Genomic DNA, 20,412 nt, shown 5'->3' on the forward strand with positions numbered 1-20,412 from the left:
GTAGTTCTCGTGGTATCATTACATTTATGAGTGTGATTATAATTTTATCAATGTCTATATTCATCAATACACTCTAGTATATGTGCTGCCGAAGGGAGCTCTCATCAACTCACTCTAAGGAGGAAGTGTATATGGCTTGGTCATGACTCAGGACTTACCATAGTGTCTGGAATGTAAAGCATGTTCTATATAAGTCTGTTGACAGAAAGAACAAAATTCCAGAGAGAAGGGAAATGAAGTTCTGTCCAAATCAAATGGTTCTGCTTAGGGAAGCTGTTGTCCCCTAGTGACCTTAAGCCAAACTATTCTTTCCCCTTTGCCCTTCCTCTTTCCCAAATTTCTGATAGAAGTGACTGCCTATGTCCTGCCATTCTTCAGGCAGGTGGTAGCCATAGTGATAAACTGGCCTACAGCCAAAAATAGTCTAAAAAGATATCACCTTGTCTGAGTGCTCCAGACTTCCAAAATAAAAGTCCACAGCAAAGGCCCAGGAAGATGGAAACACAAAAACCTCTACTCAGTAAAGAGATTAAGCCAAACAACTAACAGATTCTTCAAAATACAAATGCCCCTCCAAGCAGACAGTGCCCCCAAGTAACCTACCCAAAGGAAAAGAGAGGAGAAAATAAAGCTGCAGGGGGCAGAAGCAAAAAATATCCCTGAATGGGATTTTATTTGTTTGTTTGTTTGTTTATTTATTTTTATTCATAGAGACAGAAAGAGAGAGAGAGAGAGAGAGGCAGGAGAAGCAGGCAGAGAGCAGACATGGGACTCGATCCAGGGTCTCCAGGATCATGCCCTAGACTGCAGGTGGCGCTAAACCGCTGTGCCACCGGGGCTGCCCCTGAATGGGATTTTAAACACCACCTTTCACTCCCTGGATAAGGCAGGGATTTGCCCAAACATTAATATCAATGTCTCCCCAATGAGGAAACTTCAAAAGAAATTGAGTATAGCTCTGAAAACACCAGAGCCTGAAAAGGCTCACATGAATCTCCAATTAAAGCCAAAATTCCCGGGATCCCTGGGTGGCGCAGCGGTTTGGCGCCTGCCTTTGGCCCAGGGCGCAATCCTGGAGACCCGGGATCGAATCCCACGTCGGGCTCCCGGTGCATGGAGCCTGCTTCTCCCTCTGCCTGTGTCTCTGCCTCTGTGTGTGTGTGTGTGTGTGATGACTATCATAAATAAATAAAAATTTAAAAAAAAATAAAGCCAAAATTCCCTATGGAAGCAAGAGGGTCCTGTCCTTGTCCTATTCTTTAGGGTAGGTGGGCAGCATTGGGTAGGAGCAGCAGCACTGACTAAGAACTACTTAGTGACAGGTACTTCAGAGACAAGGCCAGTAGTGAAAAACAGTGAAAAATAAATGAGCACATACAGTCTGGCAGCTGAGGTTCAGCAAGGCTGCCTAACAGCTAGTGAACAGCGAGGTCAGGAGACAGCCCAAGTCTGCCTGAAACCAAAGACTCTTCTACCCCAGGACTGCCGCTGTGGGTCACTCATGAGCCCAGCTCTGTTCCTCACCCCTTGACCATTTCACCAGAATGGGAACATAGTTCCAAAGAGCTCCCTGAGTAAGGAAAGGCTGTCTTCCATGAGCATATTCCCCCTCAATCAGCATGCATATAATAGGTCCACCACCACACCCCAGGTACAGAGTGCAGTTTGCTAAAGAGAGGGGAGTTCATCATTTGTAGCTGTGGGAATAAGGCTACATTTTCTGAAAATTCCAAATAAGCCCACAGGGATGAAACCTCTGGGTTTTTGAGAACCCACTGGTGCTGGGTGCTTGGGATGGTAATCCCACAATCCAGGGCACCTTAAACCAAAGGATGGAAGATGTTCTCTGGCACCATGAGAAAGACAGTACCTGCAGGACAGACGACCCCAGGGGAAGGCTCCATACCTCCTCAAGCTGTGCAGAAAAGGTCACAACCCTATACCTGAATCATACACATTCGCACAGCATCTCCTACAAGGTGAAGCACCCCTTCATTGTGCCATAGTTCAAGGTTAACCTTTCCCCCTGCACTCCTTTCAGGATCTGCCTCTTATCAAAAGCTTTGCTAGCTGATTATTATAATGATAACTACTATGCCATTATAATAACATTATTGCACTTTTATCTTGCACTTGACATCTGTTGGCTGATAGGTTTAACTGGTACATAAGCAATAATTATGCAGTGCTCTTTTCTTTCCAACCAAGCCTTTTGTGTGACTGTTAAAGCTAAATCCAACTGCAGCCAATTCCCAGCTCCAGCAGCAGTGGGAAACATGGCTCATGTGGGCTCAGCCATTGTGCCTTCAGTGGCCATGGTGCCAGAAAGAGAGGCTCAAATAGGTCCCCAAACATTGACACGTTCCCCTGCTCCTGGGAAAGTGACAGAATTTAGAGGAACGACCAACCAGCAAGAAATTTATTGATAAGAACCCCAAAAGGGCTAGTGGAGTCATACTCAGGCCTCTGCATTACACAGAGATAAGCAGGACCAAATCACAAGACCACACACCAAAGAAAGAGGAGGGCAGGCCAATGCAATTCTCTGCTGAGAGTTCTCAAATAAATGGTTCTCAGAGCAATTCTCCCTGCTTTCCCCCACACACTTCTTGCCAACTTCCAGGAAAACTGGCAACAGAAAGAGAAAGATGGAGCAGAGGACTATCTTCAGGCCTCTATTTTGAAACTGAGAAATCCATCAACCTGGCTGCTGGCCCTTCTATATACCAAGCCCACTAGGGGCCAGAATGCAGTGAGTCCAAAGTGGAGAAGCAAGTACAACTTCCTGTCGACCAAACCCCCTAAATCTGCTCACCACACTATTTATGACAAACAAGGTAGAGAAAGATGTGAGATTCTGGGACTGCAGAATATCAAGATGCCTGAATTACAGATTAGCCTTATTAAAGGAAAGGTAACCCACAGTGAGGCTACATAAAAAATACACGTGATAAAACAAACCCCAGTGGGAAAACCAAGGCTGGCCAGCTTTGTTCTCTACCCCATAATACAAAGAGCGGTTTTTTTTTTTTTTTTTTTAAGGCGGAGAGGGGGTGGAAGGTTTTTGAATTTAAATTACCAGTGAACACTATAATCTATGTGCAAGGAGAAAAGGAACATTCAAGAGTGCCAAGAACAGACTCTTGGGACATGTGTGACCGAGGCAGTAGTAGCCTGCGGGGCTCTCTCCTTCAGCCTCAGCACGCTGCTCTCATTGTCTGCGAGCAGGCAAGCCAGCAGGCAAGGCCCAGGCAGCACAAAGGGGCACTGTCCCCTACGTCTAGGGAGAAGATTATGCTCTCAGAAGCAAATTAGTATGAATCAACAAAGAATGAACAGGACTAGTTACCCAAAGAAGTAACCCATCTGAGGACGGGTTTAGAGTGGTATTACTGAGGGCAGGGACTCTGTCTCGCTCACCACTCAATTCCTGTGGCCAAACAGGAACCGACACATAGCCAGTTCTTAACAAAGAACCATTGCTTGAATGATAACCACAAAGACTACTTAGGTCAGAACCAACTGATGAAAGGTAGAATCAAGTTGTTCCCAGTGTAACCTGTGGTAAAAGAAGGGCTGTGGTCTATGAAAAACACACAAAAAGGTACGCAGAGAATTAAATCAGTCTCTCCCAAATACACTTCTGGTGCTCTAAGAAAGTAAGAGGTGTACTTTGGTCACACTTACAGATATAGCCCTAAAAGTACAGTGCCGTGAGGAGAGAGAGACAGTGAATAAATGGTACAAAACATATACTGAAAGCACACTGTGTGCATATCTGAAATCCCTGAGGAGTTTTACAGATGAAGCAATAGGGAGAGGTCAAATAACTCTTCTGAAGTCTCATGGCTAGTACATGGTTAAACCTGGATCTAAATAAATAAATAAACAAACAAATAAACAAACAAACAAACAAACCTGGATCTATCTGATGCTACAGCCAAGAGCTTTCTACCCTACTTCACCTTGACTTCCTCCAGGGGTGAGCTGGCTTCCGGCTAACCTTATCCATATAGGAGACAAGGCTCCCGCCTGTCCACACAAATCAACCTGCTAGGAATGTTTCTCAGAGTTAGTTAACTGAAAATGTAGCTGAATTCACTCATGAATTTCATGTGCTTGAGAAAGCCCACGGGAACTTAAACCTGGGTGAACTGGCTGAGGTTCCAGGCCACAAAGCTGCCAGCCAGTGACTAAGCCATCACCTAGGGCAACTCTTTTGGCACAGTGCAGGTCAAGGCTGGGGGAGGAAAAGACAGCCCAAGCATGATCTCTACATGCCCCCAATCTCTCTTCAGAGATTGCAAGAGCCTCTCTCACTCTGAGCTGTCAGTAATACAGAGAATTCTCTTTGAAGGTAACCTAATTTTAAGTAGAAAAAGAAAAGGTAAGGAAAAAAAAAAAAGAAAAGAAAAGGATCTCTGCTTCGTCTTTAGAAGCAACTAAGCCTTCCCTCCATGTTTTCCACAGCCTCTCTAGAGCTTTCAGAGACCTTCTAACACTATGATGCCAGGGGCATGAAGAGTAGAAAGGACAAGATGATTTTCAGGGTTGTATTCTGAAGAGACCAGTAGTGAGGATCAGCTAGTCTTTTTCCCTTCCTCCCTTCCTCTCTCTCTCTCTCTCTCTCTCTCTCTCTCTCTCTCTCTAGATTTCATCCGTTTATTTGAGAGAGCAAGCACGAGCTAGCGTACACAGAGGGAGAGGGAGAAGCAGACTCCCGGCTGAGCAGGAAGCCTATGGGGGCTCGATGGCAGGGCCCTGAGATCATGACCTGAGCCGAAGGCAGATGCTCAACTGAGCCACCCAGGCGCCCCTCAGCCAGTGTTTCTAATGGGAGTGAATGTCCTGGGTGAACTCAGGGGAAGCTTAGTAGTACTAAAACATACTGTCCCTCAGGGCTGTCTGTTTATTTCACCTCCTATGTGAGGGCTTTCAATAGTTAAAATAGGATTTTCTTCCCCAGAAGCTTAGGAAAGCTGATGATTCACCCAGGTGCACAACAGCTGCTGGGGAGACCTGAGGGAAGGGGCCACCCAGCAAAGACAGGCTATGTACGGTGAGAAGGGTCTCCCAGGAGTGCCCTACATGCCAAGCCATATGTTGTCGAGATATTAATCCAAACCCATCTTGCGCACTTTACGATGTTTACTCTCTTTGTGATGTGGAACATTAAATTATATCCAAGAACAACACAAGTCCTTCTAGTTCTATTCCACACTTATTTCTTTGCTAAAGAGATTTATAACTTGGAAACAAAGCCCTCTGCCTAACAGCAGCAATAATACTCAGCAAAAAAAGGGAAACAAAACTGTTAATTCAAGCTTCCCTAAAAGGTACTGCCCCAGTGAAGCCTTAGTTCAACCTAAGTAGAAAATGGAGAAACCTTCTACTGATCACTTTTTTCCAAAGACGCCTACATCACTGAGAGTCCTAAAGAGGTAAAGCCCAAAACTAAAAAAACAGAGAACATCACAGCTTCACACCTGCCCCAACTGAAACAACTCTGAAAACCTGTAAGAGAATTCCAAAAAGGGAAGACTAACTCACCAACATAAGTATTAAGAGCGAGGGGCAGGAATATGAAGTAAGGCTACCTGGATTAGTCACAGCCCTACCCTAACTGTATGACCCTCAGTAATTCAGACTCTCCAAACCTCAATTTTTCATGTCTATGGAATGGGGATGTTTTAAGGATCTATTATTTGAAAGCCCTTTTATAAACAATAAAATGTGAAGCGTACTTTAGGCCTGACGGTTATTCCAAAGACCTCTGGCTGAGAAAACCTAAGACACTTCTGAGGAACAGAAAAACAAGGCTGTCACTTCCAAGGGACAATGTACAGTAACTAGTTCTAGGTGTTTAAAGGAATAAAGTGAGAACAGAGTGGAATTTGAAGAAGAGACCACACTTGGGTCTGCCCAGAGATATTTTTAAAAATATTAATAATACATGTGCACAGCTCAAATATGAAAAAGCACACAAAGATATTCAGTGAGAGGTCAGTCTCTCTTTTCCCTCACTGCCCAGACACCCAGGGTTCCTCACCAAAGACAACCACTCCAGTTTCTCATGTACTCTTCCAGAGATAATCCAATCAGCTTGTTTCTGCCTCAGATGGAGATACCATTGGTGGCAACATTTTTAGACCTAAAAGGTAATACCAAGCAAAGCAGTTCTGCCAGAGGCCCCTAAAGACTATGAAAAGAACAGGGCAGGATAAGATACTGCCCTGCAAAAGCCTCCATGGAGGTATAGATTTCCTCTGGCTATTTTTTTTTCCCCCTCTGGCTATTAATACTGCTTTGCCCTTTGGCCAACCACATTTAAGCAATAATTTTGTACACTGTACCTCTTCCTTTCACTTGTGCCAGTTCATTCAGAACTCCTTCTCAGAGAAGCCATTAACAGGAATGATCCCTGGGACCTCAGTCTGTACCAGGATGACCACCGGGCCCTTAGAAGTAGATAACCTGCCTCAGCAGAGGCTGGGCAAAAGGGTAAAAAAATAAATAAAAAATAAAAATAAATAAATAAATTACATAAATCCCTAGGTTGCCATCTTTCTAAGCTCAGGATACAAGGGAGGATAAAGCAAAACAGGTGGTCTCTGTAGGACTTGGCTCAAGAGACCAAGTCTCTATCCACAGAAAATTACAGAACACTCTCAACCAAACCTAGGCTTTCAATAAAACTCCCTTGAAAGCTTTTAGGTTGGGCAGCCCAGGTGGCTCAGCGGTTTAGCGCCGCCTTCAGCCCAGGGCCTGGTCCTAGAGACCCGGATCGAGTCCCACATCAGGCTCCCTGCAAGGAGCCTGCTTCTCTCTCTGCCTCTCCCTCTCTCTCTCTCTCTCTGTGTCTCTCATGAATAAATAAATAAAATAAAATCTTAGAAAGAAAGAAAGCTAGCTTTTAGGTTATGTCCACCTCTCCCTTTCTTCTTCCACAAGGAACTTAAATATGTGAAATTTCAGCCTGTATCGAAAGGTCACAAATGGGTAGCCTTGATGCCAAATCTGAACCACAGATATACTTTGATAGTCCCTGGAGATTTCATATAAAAATCTAGATTTGTGGCTTCTCTTGTAATATAAGATGAAGAGAACAAAAGAGACGCACTTGCCATGACTATACACTCAGTAGCAGCTGTTCTACATGCAGCTCTACATACAGGTCCACCATTCCTGTTGCTCACACTGTTTCCTATCTGGCCCTGAAAACATCTTTGAAGACCCCTGGCCAGTAAGTGACAGAGAAGGCTGAGATAGGCATATCAGCTGACAAAGAGCAGGACTCCTACATTCAAAAGCACTTATTAAACATCCTCTATGTACCAGGAACTGTGCTGGGGACGGAGTACACAAAAAGGAATGAGGAATGCACTTTCTGCCCTCTAGGAATTTCTAATCCAGGTGGTAAGCAAAGACTTACTCTATAGAACCAGACTACTTCAGACACAAAGGGCTCTGGGAGTTGAGCATGCCAGACTCACTGTGAGGAGCATTTAAGGAAAGCTTCAGGAAAGAATTGGGAACTGAACAGCACTGTTATTTCTCAGGCTTTCATGTATTCCTTCATTCAACAAGTATTTATGGTGTCCATGTTACACTCAGCATTACGCTGAAGACACAAAATCAAGCAGAGTCCATGTCCTTGAGATGTTCATATAGTAACAGACAAAATAACTAACCAGGATAAAGTATGCTAAATTCTATAATCAAAGTGTTGCTATGGAGATATAGATGAGGAGGTATTCATCAAGGTTCACTGAAGAAGGCAGTTGTGCAGCTTAAGCAGGAAAAGAAGGAGAGGGGACTCTGGGCAGAAGAACTGGCCGAGTCACAAACATGAGGCCAAGATTAGAGGGCCACATGGACCAGTTTATCAAGAGCCAAGCATACATGTGGGTAATGGTAGAGGACAGAATTAAAAAAGTGGGACAGGGATACATCGTGATAGGCACAGAACATAGGAACGTTCGGACAAGAGGGTGCCACTGAAGGCTTGGAAGTCTGAGGGCTCTCCAGTCAGCACTGTGTTTAGGAAGACCCCAAGAAGCAGTGGTACACAATGTCCTAGAGGAAACCGAAGTAAAGGATAGGAGGAGGCTCCCATAGTAACTCAGGAGCAGTTACAGGGAACAGGGGGAGCATTAAGACTAGGTAAGAAAGATACTGCAGAGGCTTGCCAAAAAATTTAAGACAATAGCACTTCTTTGAAAAAGACTCTATTTTTTTTAAACCAACTCAGACTGGTCTTCCCTCCCAATAAGGTTTCAGCCTATTTGTTTCATTCATAGAAGTAAGGCACCGGTAATTACGATACTCAGGTTTTTTAGAAACTCAGCTTGAGATCAATAATAATGAGGGGTAGTAGCTTCAGGGGTTTTCCCCCCACTCCCACCCCCACTGCTACACTGAACCAGTTGTAAATCTCAAAGAGAAAGGAGTCAACTTGAACACAAAATCCGAGTCAGTGTATTTGACTGTGCCTCCCTGACCTTGTGCAAGGACCAGAAATGGGCATACAAATCAGAAGAAAGTGTGACAGAAGTCAAAGTTCCCATAACAAGCTAATTGCTTCACGTCTGTCTGAAGAGCAGAAGGCAAGAGACAAGGAGAACATACTGTCAGAGGGCCCCAGGCAAGCTCTGGACAGCCAGCCCTGCTCCAGTAACATCCCCACATCGGTCAACCGGGAGAGCGGATTAAAGACAGCCTTGGAAAAGCGAGGAGTAAGTCAAGTAAGGGAGAAGATGACAAAGAAGCACCAGAGTTCCTTGGTATTCATGACTTTTAGTTACTCAGCACAAGCCAGCTGTGACCACTGATATGAACAGTCAATCAACAAAGGAGACAGGCAATGATGCAATGGTGAAGGTAACACTTGCTTGGTCAGCATACCTTATCCTGGAACCAAGTCTCGGGTCAGGAACTAGAAATTACTATTGTTAACATGATTGGTAACACAGAGTACTTAAGACTTTGCCAGAGGAACCACTTTCCATATGTATTCTTTCAAGTATTTCTCAAGACAGTTCCAAGAGGAACTATTACTATTCCCATTCTATAGATCATGAAATTAAGGCTCAGAGAAAATGGGTAATTTGTCCATGACTTGACAGCTATTAAGTAAACAGCATAATACAATACCAAGTGAGCTGACTCCAGAAATGTTTTAAACCACCAACACACCATTCACTCCCTCACTCTTCTTTTAGTGGTGTATTATGGGTTTGCTTGGGTCACCAGATAAGGTCCACTGATGCACTGGCCCCATTCTTTACAGAACACCTGTAAAGGTGTTCAGAGCATCCTGGCTTGAGCATTTGTTCTTTGTTTTTAAAATCGGGGGAAGCTTCAATTCTATTTCCTCTGGGGTAAGATCAAGAGAAAACATACTTCAACATGAGTAGGAAAGAAATCAGCATGACAGCCAAAAACCTCACCAGCAAGGGTTTTAAGATAATGAACAAGGCAGTCATTGGAGGCAGGGCCTTCTTCCTCCCTGGAGATTTTTAACTGCAGTGGCATCTTGCATCTTTATAAGGCTTTAAATAATTTTAACAACTTCTATGGCCACCCTCTGTGAGCCCTCTGGCTTGAGTCTCAGCTCTGCCAGTAATATGCTGATGGCCTTAAAAAAGGTATATAGCCCATTTCACTTCTCTGGAGCTCAGTTTTGTCATCAGTAAAGTAAGAACCCATCAAATACAAAACTCAAGCACTGGAAGGTGAAAGATCCACAAGGGTACCTCCTGACTCTTTACTCAACCAAGGAACCACCAACAGCCATTTCTTGGATCTGAACCAGACCCAGCACTGAGGTTTCCAATAAAATTGATATAAAGACCTCTAGGATGATGTCTTCTAGCCCATAAACACCACAATTTCAGACTTTAGCGGCCAGCCAGGCCCAAGGATAGAGACTCTGCTTCACGAATACAATCAAACCAACTCCCCATGAGCAGCAATGGGGAGAGTCACAAAATCAACCTTAAATACCTTCCTTAAGATCTTGCCCCTTAAGCTTCCAAAATCTACTACCAACTGAATTCAAAGTGTGACCAATCAATGTTGTCTGTATCGATTGTCCTACTTTATGTTACTTTCACTGAACTAGTTTTCTGGAGTTTGGTCAGATGGTTGCTGACCCCGTGGGAGCCTCATAGAAATGAAAGAGGCAAAAGCATGAAGCTATTTCCAGACATAAATAAACACCCATTTAAAAGTCCACGGTATCAGCCTCCCTCACCTGACCTAGGAGATGCATCTGTGATTCTTCTTTCAGTTTCTATGACTCCTCCCTTCATTTTTTTTTTAAGATTTATTTATTTATTCATGAGAGACACACACAGAGAGAGGCAGAGATATAGGCAGAGGGAGAAGCAGGTTCCCCACAAGAAGCCTGATGTGGAACTCGATCCCGGATCCTGGGATCATGCCCTGAGCCAAAGGCAGACACTCAACCGCTGAGCCACTCAAGTGTCCCTATAACTCCTCCCTTCACAAGACAGAAAAGGCAGAGAACTCACAGTAAGTCAAGTAGCTAGACATGGATCAGTTCACTGACTCCTGTGATTTTCCTCTGCCTAGAATGATAAATGGTAATTAAAAGGCCCACAGTGCCCTCAGTCAGGACACAGCCAGCAAACGGACCTCAGAAACATACCCCTTCCCATTTCTCTGCGGATAGGACATGGGACATGGGCTAAACATCAGACACTATCCAAAGGCTCCAACTTGGGTCCAGGAACACCTGAGCCAATATAGCAGCTTCAGCTATGAAAATAAGGCCAAGGAGGCATCAGAGACACAAACGGTAAATGGAACACCTCAAAAGTCCAAGATTTGGGGAGCACCTGGGTAGTTCAGTCAGTTAAGCATCCAACTCTTGATTTCGGCAAGGGTCATGATCTCGGGGTCATGAGACTGAGCCCGGAAGTCCAGCTCTGCACCGGGCATGGAGCCTGCTTAAGATTCCCTGTCTCCCTCTGCCCCTCCCCTCTTCTCTCTCTCAAAAAAAATCTGTTTTTACAAAGTCCACAGTTTGGAAGAAAATAAAAGTAGTCAAGACTAAACTCAATTCTAGCCTCTTTGGAGAAGGCCAGGTAAAAATTATCCCTCCCACCTCTACCTCCACACATATTCCATTTCTTCTCGAGCTCTCTTAACAGCATTAGGTTTTGAGGCAGACAATATGGAATAACATCAGAAAGGGACAAAACAGGGACACCTGGGTGGCTCAGCCATTGAGTGTCTGCCTTTGGACGCTCCCGGAGTTCTGGGATCAAGTCCCACATCAGGCTCCCTACAAGGAGCTTGCTTCTCCCTCTGCCTATGTCTCTGCCTCTCTCTCTGTGTGGTCTCTGATGAATAAATAAATAAAATCTTAAAAAAAAAAAAAGGGACAAAACAACTTCTGCCCTGAATTATTAGGGATATTAATAAGAAAAGAAATAGGGGATCCCTGGGTGGCTCATGGGGATCCCTGGGTGGCTCAGTGGTTTAGCGCCTGCCTGTGGCCCAGGGCGTGATCCTGGAGTCCTGGGATCGAGTACCGCGTCGGGCTCCCAGCATGGAGCCTGCTTCTCCCTCCTCCTGTGTCTCTGCTTCTCTCTCTCTCTCTCTATCATAAATAAATAAATAAATCTTTAAAAAAAAAGAAAAGAAATGGCATTCTTATTAATCCTCATGCTTACAAACATGTAACGGCCAAGGAGTTTCCTGGTCCTGCTACATACTTTATACAATAGGCTCAGCGATTAGAAACAGCTCAGCGGGGCAGCCCGCCGGAAGGGGGGGCGGGGGGGGGGGGGGGGCGCTGTTCAGCGGTTTAGCGCCGCCTTCAGCCCAGGGTGTGATCCTAGAGGCTCAGGATCCAGTCCCACATCAGGCTCCCTACATGGAGCCTGCTTCTCCCTCTCCCTGTGTCTCTGCTTCTCTCTCTGTCTCTCTCATGAATAAATAAAATCTTTTTGAAAAAAGAAACAGCTCAGCTGGTTGGCAAATGGAACTAGGAGGGACAGTCACAGCTTTGACCCTTATAAAGGCCAACTAGCTCAAATCTTCCCACGACAATCCTTAGCTATTGCCAGCTATCTCAGGAGAAGTCAAACAGGAATGATTAACAAGAGAACTACCCTAAGGCATCCCATCCAGGGAAACTTTACTGAGCTCTTCAAGAGCAGGAACTCTTTCTCACTTAAGTGTCCTCAACATTTTCCATTGGGCCTGGCCCTAGGAAGGCCTTGAGAAAATAAATGGTCTCATATCCTGCTGATGATAGTAGGCTCCTGGTGAGAGGAAGAGGGGTAGCATAGCCCAAAAGAATCACTGTGTTTGGGATGCCTGGGTGATTCAGTGGTTGAGTGCCTGCCTTCCACTCAGGTCATGATCCCGGGGTCCTGGGATCGAGTGCCACATCGGGCTCCCCACAGGGAGCCTGCTTCTCCCTTCATCTATGTCTCTGCCTCTCTCTCTGTGTTTCTCTCATGAATAAATAAAATCTTAAAAAAAAAAAAAAAAAAAAAAAGAATCACGGTGGAGTCAGAACTGAGTTTAAAGCCTGGCTACAAAAAACTTTGACTTTGGTCAAGTCACTTAACCTCATTGAGCCTATTTTTTCATTTGTAAAATGGGGATAATACCAACTATTTTACAAGGTTGATAGTAAGATTGAATGAGATAATGTTCTACCATTTTTGCCAGTCTGGCGTGGTGATAGCTCAATCTTCTAGGTATAAAACATGCCTTGATGGCTGTATTAGAGAGACAATATAAGTAAGACCATGCATTCTCAATGAGGGTAGTATCACCCCCAAGTAGAAGAGGTTGGGGAGCGGGGGATTGATTCTTGGGGAAGAAAATTCTTACATATTTTAAGTTGATGGCCCTCCAAAGGGCCACAGTACTTAAACAGATACATAGTATTAAAATTCCATGGGCAGTGGTATTAAAATTCCATGGGGGGAAAAAGTCCCAAAAGATAATAAAGAACAAAAGGTTGAGAATCACTTGATTAGACGTCTCAATAGCTGAACCACTATGTTTAAGAACCTCACCATGCTGGCACCCTAATCTCACACTTCCAATCTCTAGAACTGGGGAGAAATATATGTTTGTTATTTAAACCACCCAGCCAATGATATTCTAATACAGCATGCCATAAATGACTTAAGACACATCTCAATGCCTAAAACACCAAAGCCAAGGGTACTGTTAGGAGAATGAGACCTGGCCAGCCAACAAAATCACATCCTTATCTATGTGCTGCCTGGTGGAACCTGAAGGAACTACAAGTCTGTGTTGAACATAATTCTGTTGTTCCTGGATTCTGTCTCCAAGGTGGAAAACAGCACAAGGAAGGATGCTAGTTGTAAACCTTCCCAAGTCAGTAAAATTCTCAGAGATTCTTCACATGTGTCCTGAGCAGCTTCTATCTTTTACAAGGTTCTTATCCCAAAGGCAAACTCAATTACTGTCTACACTAGGAATCAGGGGTTACCCAAAGCCCCACCTCAATAGCAAGGGGCTATTCTCTTCCTCCCTTGCTCAGCATCGAAGCTCTTGATGAAAGAACATGAAGAAAAGAGCAGAATATTGCCGCTTTAGACTACACATAATTAAAATAAGAAGCTCTATGCTGTGATAAACTAAGGCTTGCAGCTTAAGGCTGACTCAGAGAAGGCTAAAGTATTCATCCTTGTTCAGAAAGAGAAAAGATTAGCCTCACAAGGACAGGTCTCCAAATTGACACCAAATCCAGGAGTTAGAGATGCCTGTGCTACAGAGCATGAGCTAAGCACCAGCTGCGGCCCCAGAGAAAAATCCCCAGGAATATATGACCAAGGCGCTAGCATTGTAAGCATGTTCAGATTAGCTCTCCTGAAAAGAAGCTTACTCCAAGAGACTGGCAGAGAGCCTCTGCAGCACAGCTTCACTCAGGAAAGGATAGAAAATGAATGGAAAAAAAAGACAAGAAGTAGGATGAAGTCAGAGCATGAATCCACAAACATAATGAACAAAGAACTGAAAAACATCTACCTATTTGGGAAAAGGTACAACTTGATTTTAGAGACTCATTTTTCAAAAAATACTCTCATTAATAGAAAATCTTCATTCTTTAAGGGTAGAAACCGTTACTGCATTCCTATGTCATTAACGTGTTCCTCATTTAATCACTCTTAAGTAAGCATTACCTTTTTTTTTTTTTTTAAGAATTTTAAAGTCATCTCTACAACCAACATCAGGCTCGAACTCACAATCCCAAGATCAAGAGCCACGTGTTCCACTGACTGAACCAGCCAAGCACTCCAGTATTCCCGTTTTTATGCAATGGAAAACTAAGCCTAGGAAGTGACTTGTGCAAGGTCATACAGCTAATAAATGATAAATTCAAAACATGTTCACCATTACACCAAAATAATCTATTTTGTCCACGTCAAAAGAACGTCTTACTCATGTGAAGACAAATCAGGTGACAAGGTTGCTTTAACCATGTCATTTGGGGTAAAAAAAAAAAAAAAAAAAAAGGCAAAAAAAAAAAAAAACCCAACAGCATGGTATTCTGTATCAATGAAACTGATCACTAACATGGTTCAAAATGTCTCTGAAGACCATTTCAGAGGTAGATTTTCAAAACTGCATTGGACAATGACCCTATCACTGAAGCCACACTCCCACCACTCACACCTACACATACCACTCTAAAGGAGAACAGCACTCAAGGAAGAAGTTCTGGCTGGTTTATTTTAAAACCCATATTGTCAGTTTTTCAGTTTTATTTAATTAGCCTTTCATCAGGTCAATGAAACACACCAGGGCTCAAAGTTGGCCTCTGCAGAGAATAACTGGCCTCCAAAGACATCAGAGGGATCCCTGGGTGGCGCAGCGGTTTAGCGCCTGCCTTTGGCCCAGGGCGCGATCCTGGAGACCCGGGATCGAATCCCACGTCGGGCTTCCGGTGCATGGAGCCTGCTTCTCCCTCTGCCTGTGTCTCTGCCTCTCTCTCTCTCTGTGTGACTATCATAAATAAATAAAAATAAAAATAAAAAAAAAATCAAATAAAAAAAAATCAAAGACATCAGGGAAGGTCAAGAAAATAGGAATCCAAGAAAAGGCAACTTCTCATTCCTAGGTTACCATATAACCAATTCCCCAGTCCCACCATCTGTAAAATGGAGGCAGTCTTTTCTGTAGCCAATTTCATCAGAACATCTCATGTATGAATTAGCAGATTAAATTCATGAAACCTAAAGAAAAACTAAAGTCAGTCTGGTGTGACGACACCTTCTTAAAAACCTAAGGGCCAAGAAAAAAAAAAAAACCCTAAGGGCCACATTTCAACTGAAACCACACATTGGAGGGATCCCCGGGTGGCGCAGCGGTTTGGCGCCTGCCTTTGGCCCAGGGCGCGATCCTGGAGACCCGGGATCGAATCCCACGTCGGGCTCCCTGCATGGGGCCTGCTTCTCTCTCTCTCTCTCTCTCTCTCTGTGTGTGTGTGTGTGTGATGTGACTATCATGAATAAATAAAATCTTTAAAATAAAAAAAAATAAAGAAACCACACACTGGGGACACTGGGTGGCCTTTGGCCCAGGGTGTGATCTTGGAGTTCTGGGTTCGAGTCCCACATCAGGCTCCATGCATGGAGCCTGCTTCTCCCTCTCTGTCTCTCATGAATAAATAAAACATTAAAAGAAAGAAAGAAAAGAAAAGACCACACACCAAGTTACAATCCATCATACAAACCTCAATCCTAACATCCTCAAACCCTGGCTCCTGTCAAAATCCTATCCAAAACCCAAATCTGGCTCTATTTTTATCAGAAAACCACCACAAAAAAAGCTTGGGTGGGGCGACAGCTAAAAACACACATACAAAACAAAACATCTTTTGGCTGTCAAAACAATCACTGCCACTGTTTATAAACACATCAGTTTCTTTTCTTATCAAACACGGAAGATTCAGTCTCCTCATGCCTACCTACTCTCTGTTAATCTAACCCCTTCAATCCCCCAGAGCAGTTTGTGGTTTTTTTTTGTTTGTTTGTTTTACTGAGGCCAGAAAGCCAGACAGGCTTGAATCAGTGCCAGGTATTTTCACTAGTTTGGTAGAAATCTGACACTACAGATAGGTGGTCAATATTTTTTTAAAGACATCGAACGGGGCAGCCCGGGTGGCTCAGCGGTTTAGCGCCGACTTCGGCCCAGGGTGTGATCCTGAAGTCCCGGGGATCGGGTCCCGAGTCGGGCTCCCTGCAGGGAGCCTGCTTCTCCCTCTGCCTGTGTCTCTGCCTCTGTGGGTCTCACATAAATAAATAAAATCCTTATAAAAAATAAACCGAACGTCCCTCTAGCTTCGAGAGTGCAAGGAAACCCTCACTGGCCTCTGGGGTCTTAGGTGTTGTTTGCCACCCAGAGCCCCATTTCAGGGGCTCATACGGCAACGGATTCCCTCCAATCTTCTACAGCAGAGACTCTCAAGGCAAGAGTTCCAAGACCATCAGAATCAGAACACCTGGGAAGCACTGCAGGCATCCATACTCCACCTTAAACGCAACCTTCTAGGTGATTGGAAAAACACCAAAGTCTGTAACCTGTGCTTCCGAGCCAAGTCTTCCATCTGCCGGGAAAAGGGGAAACGCAAGCGTGGAAATAGCACGCGGGTAGAGGGCAATCCCATATGGCGAAGAGGCAGAGGCCTCAGCCAAGAACCAGTGTTAACGAAACAGCAGTTAGATGCAGAAACTGAGGGCGGGAGAAGCAAACAGGGAAGGAAGCTGGTAGAAATCAAAAGCTAGTCTCGGAATCCCCACCGCCTCATCTCCTGGCACTTAGGAAGAGTTACTGGAGACGCTCTGGAAAGAAAAGGTAGGGAAGGCGACTCCTGGGCTGAGGCCGGGGCTCAGTCAGACGTCCCGCTTCGGAGGGACGAGGTGTAGTGGGGGCAGGGGTGTCCTGGGGGGATCCGGAGAGTGCTGGGAGGGCGCCGGGCCGGCGGGAGGAGGCTCCCACCGCGCCCTGAGCCCTCTCCCGGCTCCGGGGCCGGGCGGCCCGCACCGCCCCTACCTTGGGCTTCCCGCCCGGCAGCCGAGGGGCAGACACAACCCCCACAATTCCAGGCGGCTGCAGCGGCAACCAGCTCCCCGTGCGCAGACGCGGCGACGACCCTCTGCAGCCGTGAGCGCGCAGTTATTACGTCGCTCGTCGTCTCGCCCAATAGCCGCCTCCCTCCCCTTTCCTGGCTGCGGAGTGGTTAAGCCCCGCCTCCCTCCCGGGCGCTAAGCCCCGCCCCCGCGCGCAGCCGCTGTGCTCTCCCCGGTCCCCCTCCGCGGGAGGGAGACGCGGCAGGGGGTCTGACTGCGCTCTCAGGCTAAGCCAGAACGGCGCTTGGAAGTTTCATCTCTGATTTCCCAACAGCCTTATTTCTTTCGACCGGAAGGAACAACAGAAGGAAACCAGAAGATATGAGTAAAAATTCAGCCGCTGCCATTCGGTGTGGGATATATCCGAGAGTCTCAAGCACTAAAAACAGTCCTTTGAAAATTCGTGCATATAGTTCACCAGCAAGTCATCTACTTTGTATTGTGTGACTTAACAACGACCTATCATTTTCTTTTTTTTTCAATTTTTTTTTTTTTTTATTTATGATAGTCACAGAGAGAGAGAGGCAGAGACATAGGCAGAGGGAGAAGCAGGCTCCATGCACCGGGAGCCCGACGTGGGATTCGATCCCGGGTCTCCAGGATCGCGCCCTGGGCCAAAGGCAGGCGCCAAACCGCTGCGCCACCCAGGGATCCCTTTCTTTCTTTCTTTTTTTTTTTAAGATTTATTTATTTATTCAGAGAGAGCGAGAGAGAGGCAGAGGGAGAAGCAGGCTCCACGCAGGAAGCCTGACGTGGGACTCAATCCCGGGTCTCCAGGATCACACCCCGGGCTTCAGGCGGCGCTAAACCGCTGCGCCACCCGGGCTGCCCCGACCTATCATTTTCAAAGTAAAAGTCATCTACAGCTGAAATTCTGCTCTACCTCTGAATGTCTTACACGTGCCAGGTGCTGCATATATTATTTACTTCTTACAACTGCCTAAGATCAGAACAGTCATCCCCTTTTCATAGACGGGAAGCTAAGAGTCAAAGAAGTTGAAGAACTTGTACGAGGTCATACAGTCAGGAAGTGACAAAATAGAATGTAAGCCAGAATTGGGTGCTTCCCAAAGTCCCCTTCTCTGCGTGATAAGACCTTCCCTTCCCTGACCAGAGCAGTTTAATCCGACTGGCAAAATAGGGTTCTCCTTCAGGCCCTGAGCGTCCAGACGCAGTGATTCCTAGAGAAAACGACAATTCAAACAAGCAGTAACTTCCTCCAAACAGCAGGTATTCTCCAAGAGGAAACAATCAACCTGTCTGGAGTTATTTTCCATAATCGATGTATTATGTGGGCTTCTAGCAGTTGGTCTACTTTCTTGATTATGTTTACTTCAAACAGATGCGAAATTACCTTTAAGCTGTGAGCAAATTGGTTAGTAGCCTGGGGAAGGAGAACAAGCCTTTGGGCAATAGTTGAGTGGGAAGTGCCAGTTTTTTCAGAAAGGTCTACATAGGACACTTCCCTGGGACTGGGTAGGAAAGGATAAGTATCAGCTCACTTTTTCCATGGGACACCCAGGCGGCTACTAAGAGTAGTGGGGGGGCAGGAAGATTAGCCCAGGAATAATCCTACCTTGTGTCACTGCCTAGTACCATGGGGATAAATAGTAAATTTAAAAAATAACTATGGCCTCAGTGATAAGTTACAGAATGAATATATAAATTACAATGGAGCCTGATGCAAGTTATAAAAAGACATTAAAGTGCTACAAGAGTAATATGCTTATAAATAGAATAAGCTCAAGTGTTAGAATGAATAAATAAATGCATGGGCCAAGAGAAGACTCCAGCTGGACACAGAGCTGCCAGCACTCAAGAACCTGGCTTCCTTCTTAGGACAGATATAACCAGTTTAAGTGTGTGGGAAAGGGAAATTCTGAGTCCCACCAGTTCCCAAAACCTTGACTGAAAACCGCCTTCCCAGGAGAACTAGCTCTGAGCTCAAGCTTCCTCAGCTGCTAAAACCAGTGTGCAGGGCTGTGCCTAAGCAGAGAGCCACACTTTCATGGCCCCCAAACAAGGAGGACCACTGTAAAGGTGAGAAGTTTGAAATCCAGGGATCAGAGTGGGTGATGGGATCACAGAAGTCTCTGTTTCCTTGTATTAATCTTGGAATTGAGCAGAAATAAGTTTTAAATTTCCTCTTAAATAAGTTAACAACAAACAAAAGCCACATCTTCTTACAGCTCTATTGGAGAGCTTCAAAGATCCCTCTTCCACTCCTCAGAAGAGCAAAAGTTTGTAGAGGTAGAAATCCTGAGAAAGAGCCCTCAATCTGGCCAGTATCAGTCAAAGGAAACCACAGCATCCATCCCCAGAGCCCTGCTAGGCAGAGATTTAAATGTTCAATCTAGCCTTCTTCAATAAGCAAAGTGTGTTGAGTAGATCATTTCTCTCCTCTGATCACCCATTCTCAATTAAGCTCCCATAAACCTGACACCCAGTTGTGTAAAAGCATTCCTGGCATCAAGAATTGACTCCCAGGGGGATCCCTGGGTAGCGCAGCGGTTTGGCGCCTGCCTTTGGCCCAGGGCGCGATCCTGGAGACCCGGGATCGAATCCCACGTCGGGCTCCCGGTGCATGGAGTCTGCTTCTCCCTCTACCTGTGTCTCTGCCTCTCTCTCTCTCTCTCTCTCTGTGTGACTATCATAAATAAAATAAAAATTATAAAAAAAAAAAAAGAATTGACTCCCTGCTCTCTCTGGATGGGCCTAGACTGTTGAGCATGGGGAGCAGGAGCCCCAGCTCTGTCTCACCACCATATTGTTCTGTCTCGCTTCCTCCTCTCTTTACCCCTCCCCCCTCAGCTTTCACCATACACTTTAAATCCTGCTGCCAGAAATCCCTTCTGGACTCCAGATATTTTATTCACTTGAACATGAATACCAAGCTACATGCCAGCTGTTGGCTATGAGGATATAGCTGTGAAATAGTCCCACTGGGTTCATACCCTCAAAGAGCTCAGGGTCAGACAAGAGACACAGAAATGCAAACAGATCAAATCAACACTGTCCAGCAAGGGCTATAAAACAGAAATATTAACAGAGCTATAAAAGTAAGCCCACTCAGTTCTTTCTTGCGAAATCCTTTAGGTGAGTACATCTTTTCCCCATTCATCAACTTGTTTGCTCCAGACAGCCTTGTGATGCAGATGGGGCAGATTTAATTCACATTTTACAGATAAAACAAAACTCTTTGAACTCATCAGATCTCTATTGTTCAATATGTTAGCCTATAGCCACATGTAGTACTTAGATT

At 45.1% G+C, this 20,412-nt stretch overlaps 1 protein-coding gene across 2 annotated transcripts in view; it reads right to left on the reverse strand.

Moving 5' to 3' along the window:
• Nucleotides 1-17,232, reverse strand: part of SIL1 (SIL1 nucleotide exchange factor) — a 218,713-nt gene extending 201,481 nt beyond the window's left edge. The window contains exon 1 of one of the 2 annotated variants that reach the window (XM_072841230.1): nucleotides 17,074-17,232. The gene's annotated coding sequence lies outside the window, so the exon portion shown is untranslated. The remainder of the gene's footprint in view (nucleotides 1-17,073) is intronic. The other variant, XM_072841228.1, reaches the window with a different exon arrangement.
• Between the last annotated feature and the right edge of the window lie 3,180 nt (nucleotides 17,233-20,412).

This window comes from Canis lupus, chromosome 10 (assembly GCF_048164855.1).
Source record: "Canis lupus baileyi chromosome 10, mCanLup2.hap1, whole genome shotgun sequence".
NCBI classification, from domain to species: domain Eukaryota; kingdom Metazoa; phylum Chordata; class Mammalia; order Carnivora; family Canidae; genus Canis; species Canis lupus.